Here is an 18,551-nt window from a genome sequence, read left to right as displayed (position 1 = left end):
GAGGCACGGAGCGGGAGGAGGGGGACGCGGAGAAGACTGCCTGGCACCGCCGGCCCCGCCAACGTGACGGTCAGCCCCGCCGAGCGCTCGCACCCGCTCACACTCATGATCACTCGCACACTTGCTCCAATCCGTGTTAAGGCGCGATCGCGGGGTCCCTGGCAGCCTTCGCTGCACCCTCCCCCAAGTGGGGTACTCACAGTTCCCATCTGCAAAGGGGGCAACTTTCTCCGACCCAGCTGTGGCCGCCGCCCCCTCCAGCCTCCTCCGGCTCCTCGCACCCTCGGGCCTGGGTTCGCGCCGGCCGGCCCTCCCCTCCCCCCCTCGGCTCTCCTCCTCGCGGTCTTCACCACATTTCCCCTTGGTCAGTGGCGCACGCCCGGGGACCAGCCAGAGGGAGCGGGTCGCGGGGGTGTGCATGCATCTCCCGCCTTCTTCTTGCAGCGCACACTGTACATGGTAGTGAGGGGGCGAGCGAAGGTGGCACCGGCCCCTCGGCTGCTCCAGCGAAGGCGGCGGCTGCAGCTCCTGCTCTGTCCTCCGCCCCCAGCGCAGCGGCGACCACCTAGTTGGGATCCCGCCGCCGCTGTCCCCGCGCCGATCCCGCCGCCGCCGCGGCCCCCCCTAATTAGTATTTGAGAGGCTCCCTCATCCTTTTGGCAGTTTCATCCCTCACGGTATTTGCAGGTTTTTTTTTTTTTTTTTTCTGTATCCCTTCCCCAGATGCGGCGCACGATCGTCATTATTTGGAACTCTCTATCACCGACATCCTTTGGGGTTTCTGGGGGAAGAGAAGGGGGGGCGGGCAGGAACCGCGTCGTTCTATGCCTGTGGCTTGTCCTGGCAGCACGGTGGCTCTAAAAAAAAACTCCGAGAAAGTCGCGTCTTCCTCCCGGTCACCGAGGAGGTGGCAACGCGGAAAGCAACTCCGGGTCTCTGAGACAGCTGCTCCAGAGCGGGTGCAGGGCCCAGTCCAGTGCACTTGTTTATTGTCGCGCCTCTGGTGCGAGCCAAGCTGCAGCAGACATGGTGGGCCCGGGGCGAAGCGGGCGCTCGGTGGCCGATAGATGGCAGCCGAGGGCGAAGGCGTCCCTGGACTAGGGCGGCGCAACCGGAGCCCCCTTGGATGTCACATTCGTAGGAGACAGAGGAGTCTTGGACCATGTGCGTAATACGAGCGTGGGACTGTGCAATTCTTGGATTGGGAAAGGGAGGAGTGGAAATAACCCCGGCAGTGCCAGGTTTGCTGGTGGTCAGGAACAGATGATTCCAGCCCAGTGCTGATCGCCTGCCTTCCTCCTGCCATTTAGAATGCGGCTGTCTCATGTACATACTGTTAAGGATCCTGGAAAAGGGAGTGGTTCCTCCTAGCTGCAAACAAGGGTGCTACTTTTCTCTTTTTAATAGAATTACGTTTTATAGGTGTGTCTAGGCAACACAAGGGAATGTGAAAGACTGTCAGAGGGAATGTTTTTGAATACATTTGGTGTGTACTAAAAAGCTGGAAAACCCCTAAGTAAATGCAATATCGATAGAAAGCGAGTTTCTTGAAGAGTCACCTGCTAAACTCCACTAGAGTCATCTCTACAGTAAGTATTCTTGGCTCTTTCCATGAAACCAGACACTTCCGTTCCCAAAAGGGGGTCTTTACATCCATAAGACATGTTTTCAATGTTTGTAATATTAGACCTGCTGTTCATCAAAGGTATAAGAGAAAAGTTGATCATCATAAGTGACTCAGTGCAGACTGAGTGCACATGTGCCTGTTCCTTTGATAACTATGTAGTTAGTTTCTCCGTGTAAATATATTTTACCCACTTTATTTTGGAAATAATTGATTTTTATTCTTAGTAATATTTGGGATAATACGGTGTTATAATATTCTGGTTAATCATGTTTAATATTAATATAGAGTCCGATAGTATGTCTATGTTCTAAGACGTGTATGTATCTCAGGCGATGAACATTGCAGTCTCTTGAGGTATTGCAATCTTTCTTGAACTTTCCCCTGCATATGTTGTGCAAATATATATATTTTTACTTTATGCCATAATTACTTTATTTGGAAACAATTTTGTTTGAGTGTGGGTTATATTCAAGGGAGAGGAAGGAAAGAAGTAATAGTAATTTCAGATAATAAAAACAAAGTCTTGTAATGGAATGTTTTATTAAATTTAGAAGCATTTGACCTAGGAATGATAGCCACTAGCTATAGATACATTGCATAAACAAATATAACTTACACTTCATCCACAAAAGACTTATTTCTGTATTTTTTATTTAGTCATTAACTTTTAACACTATATAAACATTTTAGAAAATTTATTTTGAAGTGTAAAATTACTCCTATATTTTCAAAATGAAAATGCAATATTTAAATTTGAAATTATATAGGAATTACAGCCAGAAGCCTTTGGAATATAACTGTTGAGTCTTATCAGAAACATAATTTTCAATATTGATTAACTTTGTAGAAGTCCTGAAAGGTCCTAAATTGTCTTAATCGATTATTTATTTTTTCAAAATAGCTGAAATAAAGCTATTATATTTTATCACTGTTCTAAATCTTCATAATTGCATTCAATATCAAAGTTTAATTCATGATTTTGTATTATTTTTATTTTAAATACTTATTGTTCTAATTAAAGTAAATGTTATTCAACTAAGAAGTATTAAGTATGTTTGGAATTAGTTTAAGTTACGGTTTTGTTGGAAACACTTATGCTAATAATCTAGTTTATCTCTTGTGGTTCAAATAAGTAAATGATGAAAACTTTCTACCATTAACTCAACAATGAGAGTGGCCCCAGAAGCCACCACTACCTTTTGCCGCTAGGTGTCTCTGTAAGATGCTCTGCAGGAGAATGAAATTGTAGAAAATACTGTGACATGAGTTCAGAACAGAACACAAGAGGGAAAACATCATAGATATAAGGAAAAGCCTCAGTTATTAATCTGTTTCTTTATTTGCATTGAATGCTGACTATTGCTTAGAAAATATATAAATGAATTACATAAGAGTGCTCAAATATGAGCAAAAACTTTTACCTCACATGAACAAACATATCTATGTTTTAGTCTATGTTAAGCAACATATGGTCATATGTGTACACATGCTTTCAGATAGCACTCAGATACTGCACTTAATTACATAGATACATTTGGCCATTGTAAAATTAAATGATTGATTAAATATATCTCCCCAGAATTAAGTTTATTAATATTAAACATTATTTGATGGAGTTGGATGTGAAAGTCACATTTGTCCAAATGTTTGCAAATATATTTTTTTATATTAGAATTATCTATTGAGAGAGTATCATCATAAATGCATATCATGTAGGAAATATATTTGAAAATATATTTGGCAAATATATTTGGCATTTATACTGCAAATGTAATTGTCATGATCAATTATGGCCATAATTTGATACCTGCAAATTTAAATTTACATTTAAAACATAAGTAGCATACTTGCCACTTAAAATTGACCATATATTTTTGTAAATTTATATTTATTAATTTCTAGAATTATTATTTTAGTGCTTTATGAACACAAGAGAAATTCTTATATTAAGTACATTTCTTAAGATAACACTTACCACATTTGTGTATCACCGTGTGTTATCTTTAGAATATTAAAATGCTTAGTCAAGAATTATGGTGCTTTAAGAAACAATCTAATGAGGACTATAAACAAGGAAATTCTTTATTAATCATTGCATGACTTCATAAGTATTGATCAACATCTATCTAAAGCCAGTAGAACTTGCAATTTTGTTGTTGTTGTTGTTGTTAGCCTAACTGGTGAGTTAAGATTATGGAATTCTAATGCTAAATTTGTATTGCTCCATAGTAATGGCTAAGAAGTCTGTTCAACTCAATTTAATAAATGACACATTTTTCAAGTCTAAGTTAAGGGGCATATGTCTTTAAAGTTTTTGAAATTGAAATTTTATATATATATCACATTCATATATAATTATATATAATATATGATATATATAAATATATATATCTTACATATCTAAAAGGAGAAAATAAAAGTTTCTCCTGGAGGAAAATAATGAGTCACCATTTATGATTGTGTCTCTATGAAATTGCTAAATTAAATTAGTATACAGCATTTGTCTTTGACATTTTGTCTAATACATTTAAAATTAAAAACAAACATCATGCAGTTATAATTATCAAAGTAAAAATGACCAGCAAATATAATTTTGCTGAAATTATTTATTCACTTATAGACTTAATTATTCACAATCTTAGAAATAGACTCTCAGAGGCATTACAAAAGAATATACAACAAATAGCCAATTTTCTTCCTCGCCTCATGCAGTTCCTTGCACATACACTCTGATATTTTTTGATATAATTACATATGAAAATATCCTTTTTGGATAACCAATTGGAAATATCTACAAAAATATATCTTTGGAACACTACTTTTTCAGAAAGTAGCCTTCAGGTGTACCAAAGTAAGATATATAAAACACTATGTCAGAAGATATTATTTGTAACAGATGCTTGCATTTGAAAATGACTAAGAACAAGTTAAATGTCCGACTCACTGAAAAATCATACACATCCATCTATACCTTAGAGTACTCTTCTACTTTAAACAACAGTTTTTATAGGAATACTGTTTTGCCATTTCTAGGAGTATATATAACATTACCTATAATATGTGAGAGGCAGACTTTTTTCTGGAAAGAAATTAATACACACAAATCCAATAACAGTGTTTACCTTTTGGAAGAAGACTGGCACTTTAAATAGAATGGGAATTTGTTTTTCATCATATGTTCTTTTCTTTACTATTTTTGTTTTTTACTATTTTGGTTTCTACTACATTTTGTTCAATTTTTACATACACATTCCCAATAAAAATTTATAAAAATTGAAAAATAAGGATATTTGGAAGGGTGATTTAAGAGCTTAGGAAGAGTTCAAGATGATTTCCTTAAATTCATCTCTATCCCATAGTTCCCAAATGGTTTTATTGTTCATGACACATTATTATCACTGGAGACACTGAATATATTTCTAAATATGAGTGTCAATTAATTAGTTACAATAATTTTTCATCATTACTCATATGTGACATTCAATTCTAGCTACCAATATCAGCTAATAGAATGGTCATTAATAGAAGCTAGCTTTGTTATCTTCACTATTCAGAACCATGCTGTGTGTTGGGAACATCAGTTTTATTTGATACTCTGGTGAGTGAAGAGGAGGATGAAAATGGCTCTGTTGAGAAGATAAGTGATTGCACTTGAAGTTGTCAGCAGCTGTTCTTTACTATTTACTGAAGAAAAGTGAGTGTAGTTGTGACATTTTAAATATACAAACTATCATCAGACCCTGTTAGAACAAAGGCTACTGCCATCTGGCTTATACTAGCATTGAAATGCACACATTCCACTGGAAATGAAGCAGTTTCATAACATAATCAGATTAGCTTTTCTATGTAACTCTCTTATTAGTGCTATGATTTGTCTCTTGGGACCCATTGGTCCTTGGTTCTTGCACCTCTCTAGTCATTTTTAGAGAGTAAGTCTAAACAGGCATTATGTTATGCCTATATTTTCTGTGTTGTTTCTGTTTTTTTTTTTTACAGAGAAAAACAATTAATTATCCTAAAACACAGTTAAATTACAACAATGTAAGAAGATCCATTGCTAATGAAAAAATATCTAAATTGACTGTACTACATTCAACTTTGCCAACTGGAATCCTTCATTCAGCAGAAGACTCTCACAATCTCTTCATCCCCTCAAAATGAATCAGCCTTCTCCCCAACTCCAATGCTTTGGTTTCCACTGCCCTTTTATCTGTCAGACTTTTCATTTTTCTTTTACCTACTGTTCTAGAGAATTCTATGTAAGTCCTTTCTCCACCTGAAAAAATCTTTCTTATTCTTTCTAACAGTGAAGACTTGCTTATCTAAACATTCCCTTGCATTTTCAAACACTTGATCTGCACAATGTTCTATTTCTTGCTTAATGTGTATTTTTCTTCCAGACTACATTATCATTACTTATTTTGAAAACAGTATATGGTATCCCTTCCATAGCAAGAAAAATGAGCTCCAGAAATCTCTTTGTATACACAAAGTACTTGTTCATTTATGAATTTATTAATTCAACAAATATTTATTTAGCACCTAAAATGTGCTAGATCCTATCTCTTGTATTTGAGATGAAAATAGTTGATTCATATTAGAATGCTTACAGAGATGTTTGACTTTTTGTAAATTATCTACTTTCTCTATCAAAAGTCTCTCTCAAAATTAATGAATTACAATTTATGCAATAAAATTATATTGCATGAATTGTATTCTTGAATAATATTTATTGTGGTAGATGTTCAGCAAACCTCTACAAGAGGCTGTTCAATAGAATTTTCTAAGATAATAGAAATTAACTGTATCTGTGCAATCCAATGTGATAGCCATTGGCCACATAAGGCTATTGAGCAATTGAAATATGAATGATACCTTTCGGTAGGTGGTAGCTTTAAAAAATGAAATGTGGATGATATGGCAGAGGAACTACAATTTTATTGTTATTTAAATTTGATTGATTTAAATTTAAATAGCCACCTGTGGCTAGTGGCTACCATATTGGACAGTGCAGGTCTAGAATATAAATTCCTAGAGGATTGGAACTGTCTTTCTTGTGCAATTTCTGGGATACCTTGGAAATTCAATCAATATGAACAGCTGCACTCATAAGTAATGATGGTGATTATGACACCCTCAATAAATAAGGGCAATTATGATTCACATTTGGCAAGAGGCCTGATTTGCATTCTGTTTAGGGTCTCTATCAATTCTTTCCAATTGCATTCAATTGAAGGCCTCTACTATTCTTTTAAAGATTTCAAGGCACTTTACAAGCATTTCAAAATTCTTCATTACACCCTTATTATTACCTCTATAAAGAAAGAAAGGTAGATTATTTTAAATCAATAGAATTTTATTAGAAGATAAGTGCCTTTTTATGCATGTCAAAGTAGTCTCTGAAGTACTTTTCTCTAGATCACACAGTAGGATGTTAGTAGAACTGGAAAAGAAAATACCAAATTGGTATTTTGCTTCAGGAATTATCTAGGATAGGTTTTGTGTGTCAAAAAGACTCTAAAAAAACTGCACTTGAATGTGTGTATTCCATCTATTTTAATACCAAAACATGATTTTAAAGTTTAGTGTTGTTTTGTACAATTGGAGTGGACAGAGTTTGAACAGCAAATTATAATTAACTAATTTACAGAATGCTAATATGGTCTCTAATTTCCATGAAAAGCTCAATAAACCTCAGTTTTAATAAAATGACATTTATAAATCTGATACAAAGACATAATGACCTGATAATGAGTCCCATTCAGAAGTTATAATTTTTTTAAGGTTAGATTGTGTTTTTCATCAATCTATCTAAAATATTCATCATATTAGTGGCCTTTATTTCCAACAATATGCTTCTTCCATCGACAAAAACCAATATAACGTTAAAGGAATCACATATTGCTTAAAGGCTTAAGTCCAAAATAATTAGGAAACCACCAGGCCTAGTCATCAGTAAAGTGTTTCTCCAAGACCTTGAATTCATTCTTGGCTCTGGCTTTGTATCATTTGCGCCTCTGCATAAATGAAAACATTTCCTCTGGGTAGATGGCAAAGTTAATGTGCTATGTCTTCATTGGACTATATAACTATCACACTGGTTAATCAAATAATAAATATTAAAATGTAAACTCCTTGGAAAAATATAATATAATTTTTAATCTCGTACAGGCATGTTGGCTCACTCCTCTAGTCCCAGTATTTTGGGAGGTCTAGATGGGAGAATTTCTTGAGGCCCGGAGTTCAAGACCAGCTTGGGCAGCATAGCAAGACCCCATCTGTACAAAAATAAAAATAAAGAAAAGTAGTTGAGTGTGGTGGTGTGCGCCTGTAGTTTTAGCTCTTCAGGAGACTGAAGTAGAAGGGTGCCTTGAGTCCAAGAGTTTTAGGTTGCAGTGAGCTATGATCTGGCCTGGGAGAGAGAATGAGATCCTGTCTTTCAAAAAGAGTTTTTTGGTTTTTTTAAAATAATTATTATTAATCTCAACTTACAGATTTTAAGTTATTCTTTTTGTTTGTTTGTTTGTTTGAGATGGAGTCTTGCTCTGTCACCCAGGCTGGAGTGCAGTGTCATGATCTCGGCTTACTGTAACGTCCACCTCCTGGGTTCAAGCGATTCTCCTGCTTCAGCCTCCCGAATGGCTGAGACTACAAGCACATACCACCATGCCTGGCTGATTTTTTTTTTTTAATGTATTTTTAGTAGAGACGGGGTTTCACTGTATTTGCCAGGATGGTCTCAATCTCCTGACTTTGTAATCCGCCCGCCTCGGGCTCCCAAAATGTTGGGATTACAGACATGAGCCACCACACTCAGCCCATTTTATTCTACTAGTGATCTTTATTTAAACAGATATTGGTAACTGGATGGTAAATTCATGAAAGGTTACCTCTGAAAAACACACCTGTGCCAGCTCAGTTTTTGTTTAATATTACATGATGCATTTTTATTTTTCGATTAAAAATATTCCATCAATCTAACAAAGATTTTTATAGTGACACAAAATTTATAGTTATTCTCATGTAGTGTGCTATGATGTATGCTGCAATTTTGATTGATTATTATAATTCTCAATGAACAAATAACCAATTTTGATTTAAATCACCAGTATGAGATGCATGATTCATTCTAAAATCAATCTAGGTCTTCAACTGCTTTATTATATGAGTAGTGCTCATATAATATGAGCAACTGCTATGCAAACAGACTTTAACCCTTTAAACTACCACTTATTCATGATATCTGAGTATTTTCATATTTAAAAATATTTCACTATAGCATAGATATAGTAGCATTTAATAGTAATGTATTATGTAGAGAAAGGCAGGCCTAAATTCATTTGTCCTTCATAATAGGAATCCATTTGACTGAACTTTTTTGATATGTAATGTGATGATTTTTTATCTTTTCTGAGATGAAGTCTTGCTCTGTCACCCAGGCTGTAGTGCAGTGGCGTGATGTTGGCTCATTGCAACCTACACCTCCCAGGTTCAAGCAATTCTCCTGTCTCAGCCTCCCAAGTAGCTGGGATTATAGGCATGTGACACCACGCCAGGGTAATTTTTATATTTTTAGTATAGACGGGGATTCACCATGTTGGCCATGCTGGTCTCGAACTCCTGACCCCGTGATCCTCCCGCCTCGGCCTCCCAAAGTGCTGGGATTACAGGTGTGAATCACCGCGCCCGGCATAATGTGACTTTCTTTAGCTATGGTTATCACAAGCATTCACAGGCAATGCACACTTTATTTATAATTCAAAGTCAAAGGTAAATAAAATGTACACATACATACATATAATCATTTACTATTACCAGATATTTTATGTAGATTGTCTCATTTTTTCATTTCATTATTATAATGATTTCATGAGATGTTATTATTACTTACAAATGAAATGCTGAGTTTTGAGGTAGTTGTTGATATTCCATATTTCATACAGACAGTAGATAGCAGACTATGCTATGAAATACACAAACTCTCAGTGTCTATTTGCCTTACCTATGTTAGTTCAAATTAATACCTTTGAACTTTGTTATCAGTTAAAACAAACAAAAAGATACATTGATTTTCAGTAATTAGTCTCCATAAGGATACTTTCTAAGTGATTCATCATTTCTATCATGTCAGATATATTTTGAGAAATGAAACAGTGAAAATACATTTCAAAATATTAACATATACTATTGCTCTTTTAATTATTATAATACAATTGATATTAAACTGATCATGAATATATTTATAAATAGGCTGTTTCTATATGGATCTAACTTAAGAATATCAAGGATATTATTAACTACCAGAAATTGTTAGAGTAATTCAAATATATTACTCTAACAAGTTAATAAAGTTAACTTACAAGTTAATAAAACAACACTTGCTTGTATACATACAGTATGCTTTTTCCTTAAGTGGAAAATGCAAAAACAGTTTATTTGAAGTGGAATCCCTTTCATGCTTAAGTTTAGGCACATAAACTCATAGTCCTTTCTGACATAAATATGTTATGGAAATAATTTTAAATTGAGAATTTTGTGACGTATTTTCTATTTTTTTCAAAAGTATACATGCGGTAAGATAATCCCATAACTAAGTTTCTCAATAATTAAAAAAAAACTTACGGTAATATTAATCATAAATGACTAATAGACCCTATAAATAGCTAAATTTTACTCTTTATTTTTAAACATCTGACAATCTTCTTGAGCATCGATGTCATGTAGTCCAATTTTGTTAGGAATATTAGGCATGAGTCTCCATAAAACTCAAAAAAAGAGTGTTAGTGCATATCATTATTTCCTCAATAAAAGTAGAATCATATATGAAAAGATTTGACATAATCATGAATCTCCAAATACTGAAATTTTGTAAATATTAGGTTCATCACTGACTATCACCTCATCTATTTATATCAATGTTGAAATAAATACATGTGTAGTAAAAGAAAGCACAAGTATATCTCCACCTTAGCAATTCATGATATTTCTGACCACCTTCTCCTAATATGCACTCAGAGAGCTGCAGGGGCACTTGAGAATGCATCTTGGAGCTCTTCCAGAAACTCTGAGTCAAAGAGCAATGCCTGCATTCACAAAGAAGCATTCACAGCTGTCAGAAGTTAAATGTCCATGAGACTCCTAGTACAGCTGCAGTCCTTCCAGTACACTAACAATGACTGTGGAAACTAGAATTTCATAACTATTTTTTTCCATGGGAAAAATATCACACAAGAGTGATTAATCTTGGCCTGACAGATAATAAATAATTATGCATTCACAGCACATGAAGCATCATTGTCCTTAAAACATTACTTTGCCTGCAGCGTTTTTGCAGCTAATTTCCATTGCCAGAGAAAGTACTCTTGCTGCAATAAACTGTCAATGAACTTCTTGTAGGCAAACACCTGCAGACACCTGCTGGCAGCTGGTACATAATATTTAGGATTTCAGGAACTGCAGCATAAGCCAAACCCACAAAGCAGTACTGGGTGGGAGTGACTGTGTGAAGGCACGCACGCATGACTAGAGGAATGCACGCATGAACAGGTATTTTTGGTTTCTATTTATACTTGATAAAGTGAATAGACCGAATTTTCTTCACAATTGTGTAATATAGCTGAGCAGACTAATACAAAAAGCAAGCAATATTTGGAAATAAAGTTTTCAATTTGAGATAATGTATTCCAATTTACTATTAGGTCTTTTCAAGACCAATGATTACTATGTTGAAAATATTTAACCATATGCTCTATATGTCCATAGAGATAACAAGTCATCCACACTTTGCATTCCTTTTTGGAAAAAAAAAAACCTTAATGTTCTTTTAAAAATAGTTCTGAAGAATTCTAAATGAGATTTGAAATCTCTGTTTCTGTAATAGTTTAGGTGAGGTCCAAATGGAGGTAAGTAAATTAGCTCATGGTAGATATCTATTCATCATTATGGCTGAATAAAGGAGCCCCTTTGAAAATGTATTAGCTTTTAATTGTCATATCAATTAGCACATCAGTAGTCCCTGAATATAAAAATCTGATTCCCAACACTTAGTGAATTATTGAAGATTAACTTAAAGGATTTTTAAATCACTTCCCAAAGTAAAAATCATTACAAACTTTTTCAAATGTCAATTTTTTACTATGTTTTGGCCTTGTTGGTATGACAATTGATGAAGAAAAATGGAAACTCAGTTGCTTTGAATTTTAGAAGTGGCAGGGCCCGTAGAGATCATGGAAAACTACACTCTAAAGGAAAGAGACAGTGTAAATTCTTTAACTTAATTGCCACTCCTATAAATAGTTTCTGGCAAATTGGATAGATCTCCCAATTCTCTGCCTCCTTGGTCAGTGTACCTCACACTGAAGGAAAATGTGTAGCTAAGCTAACTTGATAACTTATTCTGAGAAGCACAATAATAAAAATAAAACACGACAGGCCCCAGTGTGTGATGTTCCCCTTCCTGTCCCAGGGTGGTGGGGAGCGGGGAGGGATAGCATTAGGAGATATACCTAATGTAAATGATGAGTTAATGGGTGCAGCACACCAACATGGCACACGTATACATATGTAACAAACCTGCACGCTGTGCACATGTACCCTAGAACTTAAAGTATAATTTAAAAAATAAAAATAAAAAATAAATAAAAGTAAAACACTACCTCAGGTCCCATGCTGTGTTTTCGCAGCATTCCATGTCATTTGCATAAGACCTTCTGATACAGAATGGATTGGATTACTCTAAAATTGTCCTACACAAAGTGAGCAATAGGTAAGCTGTTAAGTTTTAGTCCTGACATGTGTGTTCACTGAGGGAAAAAAAAAATCAAGCAGATATATTGATCAACTTTGTGGAGATACAGTTTCTCAGAGATTAAAATGCCTTACACGTTTGTTTACACACACACTAATTCATGTATGTTAGAACATGCTTAGGCTATCCTTACTTTGATTAGTGGACTCATCTGTACATATCCAATGTCAACTAATGCATGCAAGGCTACCTCATTTTGGATTATTTTGGTGAACTTGATAATATTCTAACAGAAGACAATTAAAATGCAGACTCTTCTAAATGGCATTCTAGAAAGGTGCTTATATAAGGAGGTTGAATAAATGTCTAAAGTATATAGTGTTTTGTCTTTCAAATCATTATTTAGGAAAAGTGGTTGAAGCTAAAAAAGTATTTTATTGCATTTTTAATTCAATAATTCTTTATGAAAATACAGTATTTTCAAACATAGTAGTATGAGTCCTTTTGATTATCTCATTGCTTTTTACTATATGGACTTTTGCACAGATAGTGCAGTGATTAAAAACAGAGGTGTGTGCAAATGTTCCTTAGGTCTCAATCATATTTCTGCCTCTTAGTAGGTTTAAAATGTTATTTATTGAAATAAATATCTTTGTTTCCTCATCTAAAATATGTTTAAAATATTAAAACCTACTTTTGTGAGAGGACTAGTTGAGATAATTCATGCAAAATATGTAACATACTTTCTAGTACATTGTAGGTGCTAAATAAATGTTAGCTACTATTGTTATTTTGCCTCTATATTATTAGTTGTTGCAGGTGTCAATATAGTTTGAGTCTATTTGGTAACGAAGCAGTTGGAAAAACAACCTATGACCTTATCAGACTTTTTCTTTTTCCAGAATAAGCATTATTCAAGAAAAGTTGCATTCATTTTCAGCCACCCCTGCTTAGTTATGGATTCATAGCATCAAGAGTCCACCATAAAATTAAGCCGTTGCTGGCTTGCAGATTTCTAGAGCTCCTTTTGGCTACTGGAATACTGGAATAAAAAAAAAAAAAAAAGGGAGTGCTTCCCAGACAGCACTTCCTAATGATGAATTTTATGAAACCCATGCATTCACATTGTTCTAAAAAATCTGGAGGACAGAATAGAGGAGAAACTACACTTTTGTAACTTGGGTTTACAAAGTCATGAATCCTTTACAAAGTTTATTGAAATTGTATGGGAAATTAAGTCAAGTTTGAGTGTGACACATTTTGATATACTAAAAGGAAATTATAAGCAATTCTTACAACTGTCTTCATGATGAAGATATAATTTGGCTATATTTAAATTGTCTGCAACACAACAATCAATATTTAGATATGAAAATGAAGGTTACTTTTTTGTATTGTACTTTAAGTTCTGGGATACATGTGCAGAATGTGCAGGTTTGTTACATAGGTATATACGTGCCATGGTGATTTGCTGCACCCATCAACCCATCATCTACATTAGGTGTTTCTCCTAATGCTATCCCTCCCCTAGCCCCCCACCCCACACAGGCCCCAGTGTGTGATGTTCCCCTCCCTGTGTCCATGTGTTCTCATTGTTCAGCTGTCATTTATGAGGGAGAACATTTGGTGTTTGGTTTTTTGTTCTTGTGTTAGTTTGCTGAGAATGATGGTTTCCAACTTCATCCATGTCCCTGCAAAGGACATGAACTCATCCTTTTTCATGGCTGCATAATATTCCATAGCTTGTATGTGCCACATTTTCTTTTTCCAGTCTATCACTGATGGGCATTTGGGTTGGTTCCAAGTCTTTGCTATTGTGAATAATACTGCAATAAGTATAAGTGTGCATGTGTCTTTATAGTGGAATGATTTATAATCCTTTGGATATATGCCCCGTAATGGTATCACTAGGTCAAACGGTTCTCAAAAGAAGATATTTATGCAGTCAACAAACATATCAAAAAAAAGCTCATCATCACTGGTCTTCAGAGAAATGCAAATCAAAAGCACAATGAGATACCATCTCACATCAATTAGAGTGAAGTTTACTTTAATGGAAAAATTAAGAGAGTCAATTGAAGTTACTAAGGATAGCAAGCTCTAATGTAAGTTAATTAATTTATCCTGTGTATAGAACAGTATATATGCATATTCATTAATTGAAATTATTACTCAACTGCATTATTTATTGTTCTTGTCAGTATATCAGAGAAATGTTATGGTTTTGTCTGCTGTTTTAAATCTATCTATCATGTATCTATCATCTATCTATCTAATCTCTATGCACATTTATTTTTGCTTGTGTCATTTGAATGATTTCTGTAGTTCCTGAATTTGTTTTTAAAGCACACAGACTTACTAAGTTTGAATTATGTTATTTAATTTATTTTATAAGTACCTGTACTGAAAAAATACCATTGTTAAAGTGCAATTTTGAAGCAACGAATATGACTTTGAAAGTTAAATATAAGAAAAGAATGCTTCTTTTGAAGAAAATATTTTGGCCAGGGGTATTATGTTTGATTTCAAAAAGATTAATTTTGGTGCATTTGGCTTACATATACGGCTTTTCACATTTCAGAAAGCTGTATGATAACTTCATTTTCATAGCCAGCTGTGCAGATGGATGGCATAGATTTTGTACACACACAAATACATATGAATATAAACAGAGAGTGAATTCAGATAAGAAATATATATATTTATATTTCACATATAGTATATATATGTATATACCATACAAATATGTATTTTATATTCCACCTGTGGTATATATATGTATATGTATATATCATACATATATGTATATGCCATACATATATGTGTGTATATATATCTATATACCATAGGTGGAATATAAAATTATAAAATATCAGAGCATAATAAAATGCACTTACCATGAATGTCATCCTGAATACTGATTTTTTTTTTTTTTTTTGCTGTTAAATTCAAAGGACACTTGCCTCATGTATGGAAATAAACTCTTCATATGCTCCCACTAATCTGTAATTTCCTTGATAGTAACAAATATGTTTTACTAATTTTATGTCTTCTAGCAGCCCAATTATTTTTTGAATTAAGTTCACATGACGATTATGGTTTTATATATCTGTTTATCATTTTAAATAACAATTAGTGTGTCCAAACATTAATTGATACTTTTTGCTATGAGAATAACCAGTGATTCCAATTTTACTGCATTTTTGGAATTGAGATATTGATATGATATTTCTTTGCTTTATTATGTATATGAAGGTATGTGTTGGGATAATATTCAGATAGCATGTTTAGACACAATCCCTAAGCTTATTTTATCTATTCCTTGCTATTTTCTAAAATCCAATTGAAAGGATTTGTGTGTTTGTTTTCATTTTTGCTTTTACAAATATTATTATCTATTTTTCCAGCCATATTCTTACAGAATACAGAATAGGACAGTCCTCAAAGCTTGGTCACATTGATGAGGAAGAGTCTGGGGGCCACAGTAGTTGTAGCTGTTGCAGCCCAAGACTTCTTTGAATCATCAAGAGGGTTCCTGCCAGGAGAAACGCTTTAAAAATATATAGCCATTATATTTCCTGATTGGTTGATGAGGCAGGTTGTAGCTGAGAATTTAAGCCACTCTGTGCCAGCTTAAAAAGACTGCAGGAACCTGGCAGCTGTTAGAGGAATTACTGGAAGGGGCCATTCTTTGTCTGCTGTGAGCAATATGTGACTCTAAAGTGCTCAGCTCTTGGCCTTCCAGAGTTTCTGAATTTTTAGGAAGTTTTACGGTAGTCTGTTGAATGTTTTCATAAAATAGAATACTTTGAAATACACTTGTTTGTTTTAGAAATACTATGATTCTGATTGTGTTATACAAAATAAAAGTTGGAGGTCTGCCAACACATGCAGACTATATAAAGACACTTTAAGGGAAAGCATAATCAGTAAGCAAGTCAGTTATTATTGTTAATCAAAAGTATTGCCGTCAAATTAGCAAAGGATAATACATTGGGTATATTTTCTTTGCACGGCAAAGGAAACAATCACTGGAGTGAAGAGATAATCTATCGAATGAGAGAAAATATTTGCACACCATCTGATAAGAGGTCAATATCTAAAACATACAAGGAATCCAAACAACAAAATAGCAAGAAAAAACCCAATTTTAAAAAATGGACAAAAGGTCTGAATAGACATTTTTCAAAAGAAGACATAAAGATGACTAGCAGTTTTATGAAATAGAGGCTTAGCATTGCTAAACATCAGGAAGAGTCTAATCAAAACAACAATAAGATATTACCTCACACCTGTTGAAATGGCTATTACCAAAAAGACAAAAGATAACAAGTATTGGTAAAACTACGGAAAAAAGGGAACCCTTCATTTGTGGAAATATAAATTAGTAAGACCATTATGAAAAAACTGTGGAGGTTTGTCAAAAAATTAAAAATAGATCTCCTATATGATCCAGCAATCCCACTGCTGAGTTTATAGCCAAACGAAATGAAATCAGCATTTCAAAAAGATATTTGCATTCCCATGTTTATTGCAGCATTATTCACAGTGATTAAGATATAGAAGCAATCTTAGTGTCCATCAACAGGTGAATGGATACATAAAATTAAATATTATTTAACTGTAAAAGAAAGAAATCCTGCCATTTGCAACACCATGGGTGAATCTGGAAGACACTATGTCAAGTGAAATAAGCCAGGCACAGAGAGACAAATAATGCATGGTATTATTCATATGTGGAATCTGAAAAAGCTGATCTTATAAAAGAGTAGAATGGTGGTTACCAGAGAGTGGGGCAGTTCGGAGAAGCGTTGCATTAAAGAATACATTGTTGGTCAAATAATGCATTTTTACAGTTAGAGAGGAAGAATAAATAAGTTCGAAAGATCTGCTGTTCAGCATGGTAATGATATTTAATGACAATATATATATTTTTGAAAGATGCTAAGAGAGGGGATATTAAATGTTCTCATCACAAAAAAACTCTGAGGTAATGCATTTGTTAATTGTCTGGATTTAAGAATTTCACAATATGTATATACTTCAAATATAATGTTATATGTGATAAATACACACAATTTTATATGTCAGTTAAACAAATAAATTTGAATAGAGCACATACACGTGGGTATATCCAAGGGTCAAATTCAAGATATGCTAAAAAATTAGTTGCTTAAAGAATGATAAATATTAATCGTTCTGACTTAATATTCCTAAAGTTCAGTATGTACTTTACCTAACTTGGAAGAGTATGTATCGTGGAGATTTTGTTTCGTCTGATTTTAACATAAAGCTCTCAGGTTTATTTTCAAAACCCCATAGTTTTATTAGAAAACTGTATTCTCAGTCTTTATTTATGTCTTTTAATTTCTAGTATATACTTTACCAAGTAACACTGCTTATCTGTGTTTATATTTTTGAAAATTAAATTCTATAAATCATTTACATATTTAACAATCATTTGCTAATCTCTTAACATGTGTAAGGTTCATTGTCAATTTTCAGAAAGAAATCAAATCAACAAAGATAAGATTATACCTTTAGAGAGCTCATGTTCTATATAGAAAAAGAAATATATAAAATGTGGTAAATTATGCATTCATAGTGCAACTAATATGGAAAAATACACTAATTTCACAAAGACTGTGAATTAAAAGTAAATCTCCATTAAACCTCTAATTGCTAAAAATATTTTCCAGTGATTTTTGAAGTAATGGAAATAGAACATGAATATGTGCATGTACCTGTTTAAGTATATTTATGTGTATGTCTGTGTGGTGTTGGAGAGGAACAAGAAGTCATGATTAACATACATCTTTTATTATTCTGGCTGTCATAGAAAAAAATTAAATCAGAAAATTCTCGGGAGATTTAAAAATGTATAAGCATAGTGAGCACATCTTTAAATATACGATATAAAACAAAAATGCTGAAATAGAGAAACATGCATTTTATTAATTTGCAGGAGACTTGAATGTGAGCAATTATATAAATGCTTAAATATTTGTTTTTAAATACATCGATTTTTAAAGCAATTTATTTTTCTTATGAAATGACTAACATTTACTTAGGTAATATTTTGACTGCACAACTTACTGAAAAGACAAAGAGGATACTTCCTTAAATTTGCAAGCCATAGAGTAATATAATCTAGCAGCTATGTCCCCAGAAATACTT

The 18,551-nt window shown here is 34.1% G+C and overlaps 1 protein-coding gene across 2 annotated transcripts in view; it reads right to left on the bottom strand.

Moving 5' to 3' along the window:
* SLITRK5 (SLIT and NTRK-like family, member 5) overlaps positions 1-5,764 on the bottom strand; it is a 12,851-nt gene extending 7,087 nt beyond the window's left edge. The window contains exons 1-2 of one of the 2 annotated variants that reach the window (XM_011940677.1): positions 5,759-5,764; positions 236-239 (exon numbers count right to left, since the gene is read on the bottom strand). The gene's annotated coding sequence lies outside the window, so the exon portion shown is untranslated. Of the gene's footprint in view, positions 1-200; positions 697-5,758 lie in introns of those variants that run through there. The other variant, XM_011940678.1, reaches the window with a different exon arrangement.
* Between the last annotated feature and the right edge of the window lie 12,787 nt (positions 5,765-18,551).

The sequence above is a fragment of the Colobus angolensis genome, unplaced genomic scaffold (genome assembly GCF_000951035.1).
Source record: "Colobus angolensis palliatus isolate OR3802 unplaced genomic scaffold, Cang.pa_1.0 Scaffold191, whole genome shotgun sequence".
Taxonomy (NCBI): Eukaryota; Metazoa; Chordata; class Mammalia; order Primates; family Cercopithecidae; genus Colobus; species Colobus angolensis.
This window is presented reverse-complemented; position numbering and strand designations above follow the sequence as displayed.